This window comes from Lactuca saligna, chromosome 5 (assembly GCF_052625555.1).
Source record: "Lactuca saligna cultivar CGN05327 chromosome 5, ASM5262555v1, whole genome shotgun sequence".
Classification (NCBI taxonomy): domain Eukaryota; kingdom Viridiplantae; phylum Streptophyta; class Magnoliopsida; order Asterales; family Asteraceae; genus Lactuca; species Lactuca saligna.
Genome location: NC_136421.1, coordinates 4,687,331 through 4,693,899, shown reverse-complemented (window position 1 = coordinate 4,693,899; position 6,569 = coordinate 4,687,331). Strand labels below are relative to the sequence as shown.

Genomic DNA, 6,569 nt, shown 5'->3' with positions numbered 1-6,569 from the left:
GGTCAAGCACCTCTCAACGTACCAAAATATCTCTCTTTCTTCATACACGACCACCAGTAGATCAATCTCAAATCTCGATACATCTTGGTGGCTCCCAGGTGTATAGAAAAGCAAGACTTATGAGCCTCCTCTAACACAATCTACTTGACCCCACCAGAAACTGGAACCCAAACCCGACCACAACAGGTTAGTAACCCTTGACTATCTGTGACAAATTTGTTAATCTCACCTCGGATCCTCTCCCGCTTCCAATTCTCTTTCCGAACTCCCTCAACCTGAGCCTCCCTGATCAAACCAAACAACAGAAAATCAACCGATATCCTCATACACGTCACCCTATCCAAAGACCCAACCGACTTGCTGCTCAAAGCATTCACTACCACATTCGCTTTCCCCAGATGGTAAAAGATCTCGCAATCATAATCCTTGACTACATCCAACCACCGTGCTACCTCATGATCAGGTTCGACTGGTCCATCAGATATCTCAAACTCTTATGATCCATGTAGACCGCACAACGAACCCCATATAGATAGTATCTCTAAATCTTGAGGGCAAACACCACTGCCCCCAACTCTAGATCATGCGTGGGGTATCACGACTCATGTAGCTTAATCTGCCTTGAATTATAAGCAATCATCTGTCCTCTATGTATGAGGACCACCCCTAAACCAGTGATGGATGCATCATATAATACTACAAAATCCTCGAGTCCCACCAAAAGATTCAATATTGGGGCCTCATATAATCATTGCCGAAGTGTCTCAAATGACGACTGCTGTTTAGGGCCTCATCAAAAATCCACCCCCTTCTTTGTTAGATGAGTGAGTGGTACCACAATCTTGGAGAAATTTTGAATGAATCTCCGATAGTACCCTTTCAACCTCAAGAAACTTCTGATCTCTGAGGGAGATTTCGAAACATCCCACTGCATTATAGCCTCGATCTTGGCCGGATCAACCAGGATCCCATCATGGTTAACGAGGTGCCTAATGAACTGGACCTCTTGTAACCAAAACTCGCACTTTGAGAACTGGGCATAAAGTTATTCATGCCTCAAAATCCCCCAAAAGCTCTCGAAGATGCTCCTCATGCTGCTATCTAGTCTTGGAATACACCAAGATATCATCAATAAATACAATGAAGGATCAATCGAGAATCAGCCTACACACCTAATTCATCAAATCCATAAACAAAATAGACGAATTGGTGAGCCCAAATGGCATCGCTAAGAACTCATAATGCCCATAACAAGTCCGAAATGCAGTATTCTCCATGTCCTCCTCTCTCACCCTCACCTGATGATACCTAGACCTCAGATCTATCTTGGAGATCCAAGATGCACCATGCAACTAATCAAAGAGGTCATCAATCCGCTGAAGAGGATAAAGGTTCTTCACCGTTAATGTATTCAATTCCCAGTAATCAATGCACATTCGGTGTGAACCATCCTTCTTTTTGACGAAGAGAATCGACACTCTCCATGGAGAGCTATTCAGTATGATGAAAAACTTGCCTAACAGCTCCATAAGTTGAGATTGTTAGATTTAGTGTCTAAGCTCATAACTATAATTGGTATGTACTTAACCCAAGAGTATCATGGTCCATTTGGGTTGCATGACAACGAAACAATTTGAAGGATGGACTTTTGAGAAGAGGATATTTGTGATTTGTTAATATATAATAAGTTCTAATATATTAATATGAAATCATATTATTTAATTAGTATTGATTAAGAATTAATTTGTAATTAATTTTGCGATCAAAAGAGACTAATTAAATATATGGGGATTTATTTTGTAAATCATTCATTCTTATAAAGTAAGCTTATGATCCATAGTTCCTTATGTTGGGCTAAACCCATGTGGTGACCCATGGATACTTCATGGAGGTTAAAACCCATGGAGCATGAGGAATTTATTTCAGTGCCACCTACCATCCACAGATGAACAACCAGAGTGAGCGGACCATACAAACTCTTGAGGACATGTTGAGAGCCTATATTATTGACTTCGGTGGGAGCTGGAACTCCTAACTACCCCTCATGGAGTTCTCGTACAATAATAGCTTTCATTCCAGCATTGGCGCTCCGCCTTATGAGTTGTTGTACGAGATGAGATGTCGCACCCCAGTCTGCTGGGGCGAGGTGGGTCACAGGGTGATGGGTCGGACCGAGGTAGTTCTGCAAACTACCGAGAGGATTCAGCAGTTCAGACAGCAACTGCAGACCGCTAAGAGTCGGCATAAAAGTTATGTTGAGCGGCGCCAATTTGAATTGGAGTTTCAGGTCGGTGATATGGTGCTCCTGAAGGTTTCACCCTGGAAGGGTGTAATCCGCTTTAGGAAGAGGGGAAAATTGGGTCCCCGATTCATTGGACCATTTCGAGTTATTGCTAGGGTTGGAAAAGTTGCTTATAGACTGGATCTTCCAGAGGAGCTCAGCCAGATTCACAACACTTTTCACGTTTATTGGATGAGGATGTGGTAGTGTCATTGGATGATGTCCAGGTTGACGAGCACCTAAACTATGTGGAAAAGTCAGTGGCTATTTTGGAAAGGAAGATAAAATTTTTGCGTAGCAAGGAAATACCTTTGGTGAAGGTGTAGTAGCGGCATCGGAAGGGATCTGAGTGGACTTGGGAGCTAGAGTCCGAAATGCGGGAGCACTACCCGGATCTTTTCGCTATAGCAGACTTTGGGGACAAAGTCTAGGTCAAGTGGGGGGAAATTGTAACATCTCGAACTTCGCAGGTAAATTTCAAATCCCTCCACTTTTACAAGTTTCAAATTGTAGCCCTGGGATGTTTGAGTTGGGCCATGAGAAATATAATGACTGAAGTTGCCACTTTGAGTCAAGAGGGAGTATGTTGAGCGTATATAAGGGTACGCTGAGCATACTAGGCACATCCTAGTACGCTGGGCGTACACTCATGTACGTCGGGCGTACTAATGACTGGAGCAAACCCTAATAGGTAGGGTTTGGGGGCTATATAAACACCCTTATGGATCATTTCCCCTGATTATCCTCAGCCTCCACAGCCTACATTCTTCCTTCCCTAAACCCTAGCTCTTCTTTGTGGGTGTAAGCTTGATTGGTGTGTGTTTTGGAGTGTTTCAAGAGAAGATCATTGCATTAAAGAGTTGGAGAAGAAGATCAAGTTCATAGATCTGAAGTTAGTTTGTGATCAAGAAGCTCCTAAAGGTATAAAGTTCCAAACTTTACGCACATATGCTTAGATCTAATCATTTTACTTTATTAGAGGCAACTTTTGTCCCAAAAGCCATAAAATGGTGTATCTTGTGTTATGAACGTAAAGAGTTGTCCTTTCAGGCTCTTGAGGGGACTTTGAGTGATAAAAATCAAGTCTCATTAGCTATAAGTGTCCCATGCAAGAGAAAGAAGGTATTAATGGATTAAGACCAAGCATTTAGGACCTTATGGACGTCCCAAGTGAAAAAGGTTGTGAATTTATGGACCCTGGGCATGTTAGTTCTCTGGATCTGAGATTTGAACTTAAGTGCTTAAGCCATTAAGCACTTAATAAGGTTTTGTCAAGAAATGGAGTACGCCCAACATAGTTTCGGTACGCCCAACGTACTGGGTCAACCACCCCGACGGTGGTCACCTCTCGCGTACCAGAGGAGTGATATGTGCATAATTAGTTAATTATTTAACATATATTCTTAGTTATTTTTGGTTAATTATGAGAATAATATAGACAAAAGGTACTTAAAATGCTTTGAATTGTGTTTTCAGTCCAAAAGATATGCTTGGAGGCAAAAAGGAGAAAAGGGAAAGCAAGTGAAGATTAAAGAGTGAAAGAAGGACCTACTCGGCGAGTAGATCGACCCTACTCGGTGAGTACACGACGATATGCCAGAAGATAAATACGACTGCTAATTTAAAGACGGATAAGTATGGACCTACTCGGCGAGTTGATTCTGCTACTCGCCGAGTACCCTCTGTTTTGGGATATCTTTAAAAGACGAATCCTTATCCCATGAGACAAAACTCCTGGCGATTTTTGAAGGATTAGCTGCGACTAAAAGGTTCAGAAGGCGCTAAGGAACCCTAAGCTTCAAGAGTTGGAAGAATTCAAGCAATTAGGTTAATTCTACCACTTAGACTTAGGAATTAAACATGTTTGCTTTCATAAACTTTGTTTTTGTGTTTGTTTCTACTGCAACTATGAGCTAAACTCGTTTTTGTTTCTGTTTGGGGAATACCAAAGAACTCCTATGGTTTAATTATTAATTCTTGTTTAATTGTCTATTGGTGATTTATTAAATTAAGTTTGTTAAAGAACCTTATGTATTAATCACTACTATTTTCTGTTAATTGGAAGGCAATTAGGTTGCATGAACATCACTTAATTGTTAACCTCATATGTCTATGTGAATGCTAAAACGTATGCTTGGAAGTAATGAGTATGAAACTAAGATTAATAAGAAAATAGGAAGATTAATGTGTGAGCGTGTTTGAGAAACCATCAACAAGAGGTTAATTGAATTAATAACTTAATTAACCATTACAAATCTTATTTAATCCAAATAATTAATCTAGGGAATTAATTGGTTTAAACACTTGATCAACGCTTAAATTAGTTAATTGTCTAAGGGTTAGGAGTAATGAATATGAACCTAACTATTATCATTGGTAACCAATAGCAATTAATCCACCTTAACTTAAATAACCATAGGAGTGAATTGGTTGAACCTAAATAGAAACATCTTTATTAAATTTTGTAAATAGTTGTTGCTTTAGTTAATTAGTTAATTTAGTTTGTTTAAATTTCTAGTCTTGCAAAACTAGAGAAAAACCCTTTACTTTTATTATTTGTTTTAGTTAAAATTAGCTATTAGTTTAATTGCCCGTTCCCTGAGTTCGATACCTTACTTATCAATCTATACCACTTATAGACAGGTTCACTACCTTTGTGTGCTCAAATTGCTAATAAAAAGTAGAGATAAAACTAGTTGAATTTACACACATCAAGTTTTTGGCGCCGTTGCCGGGGAACGGTTCTAAATAATTAAGCTAATTCCTAATTTTTTCGATCCTTTGTGTGAGTTTACTTGCATAAAGTTCATTTATTGCAATTTAGTAACTAGTAATTAGGTTTTAGTATCTGTTTTAGTTAGGTTAAAAACTTAGATTTTTTTTGAAATATCACTGATACTCGCCGAGTGCACTCGCACCTACTCGGCGAGTAACAGTTTAGTTAGAATTTTTTTTTATTTGTTTACAATCTTTTTGTTCTTTTTACGTTTTTATTTGATCAATTTCAGGACTTTCATGACCAGAGGAGCAAACACACCACTGGTACCCCAGTTTGAAGACCCCGAATCCGAATTGAAAAGAAACAAAGGGAAGGACGTGGAGAGTTCAAGCACACCAAAGAAATCACCATTGTCCAACTTGAAGACTGTTTTTGGGAAAAAGAAGAGCAGCAAATCAGGAGCTTCAAGCGCTTCCTTGATAATTGAGGAGCCAATTCAAGAAGATACTAGATACGAAACCGAGGAAGAAGACGAGGCAACGTACGAAGAAGAAACCGAATCGGAGGAAGAGTTAGCATTCACTATGGCTAACATTGATGAAATTCCCATGGGAGAATGGAAGAAGAGGATGCACGACGACCATGGCCCGGGACTTGTGCAACCCGCAATTCCCGCAACTGCCACCTTCGAGCTAAAAGGTCATATCCTAGCTTCACTCAAGGAAATACCTTTCTATGGGAAAGATCATGAAGATGCCTACAAACATTTGGATGAAGTAAATGATGTTGCTGATTACTTCAACATTCCAAATGTAACCCGCGAAACTCAACTACTTCGGATGCTTCCGGTAACCTTCAAGGGTGCTGCTAAAGACTGGTTCAAATCACTTCCTCCCGGGTCAGTCACTACTTGGGCCAGAATGAAGGAAGAATTTATTGATCACTTTTGCCCACCATCCAAGATAGCCAAACTCAAGAAGGCCATTGCAAACTTTGAACAACAAGCTGGAGAGTCGTTATATGAAGCATGGGAGAGGTACAAAAGTCTGCTACGAAATTGCCCACACCATGATCTAAATAGCCAACAAGAAGTTTCCATCTTTTATGATGGAGTCAATGTCACGACCCGGAAGCTGCTAGACTCACAAGGCCCACTTACAAAGAAGCCACCCCCGGTGATCAAAAAATTAATTGAAGAATTCTCTAAACACTCTAGAGAATACCACAACCCTAGGAATGATGTCACGAGGGGAGCCGCATACGCTGCTACTGAAGATTTATCCGCGGTCATGGCCATGTTAAAAACCATGGATAAGAGAGTGGACAAAATGGATCAAACTATCCATGCCATACGGGTAGGTTGCGAAAATTGCAATGGACCTCACCTCACTAGAGATTGCGATTTGGATGAGAACGGCAACAAAAAGGCACAAGTATGCTATTCGAGCAGTGACCGGTATGATGAGGACTGGCGCAAACAAAAGAAGGAGTGGCTGCCTTACGAAGAGTACAAGAAGGCCAAGGAGGAGAAGTACAGACAAAAAGGGAGAGGCTTTTACCAAAAGGAGG

At 40.4% G+C, this 6,569-nt stretch overlaps 1 non-coding gene across 1 annotated transcript; it reads right to left on the bottom strand.

The window, feature by feature from the left end:
* Positions 1-5,968: 5,968 nt before the first annotated feature.
* On the bottom strand, positions 5,969-6,075 carry LOC144999036 (small nucleolar RNA R71). The gene has a single exon (XR_013660563.1). It is a non-coding gene; the product is annotated as a small nucleolar RNA R71 (small nucleolar RNA).
* Between the last annotated feature and the right edge of the window lie 494 nt (positions 6,076-6,569).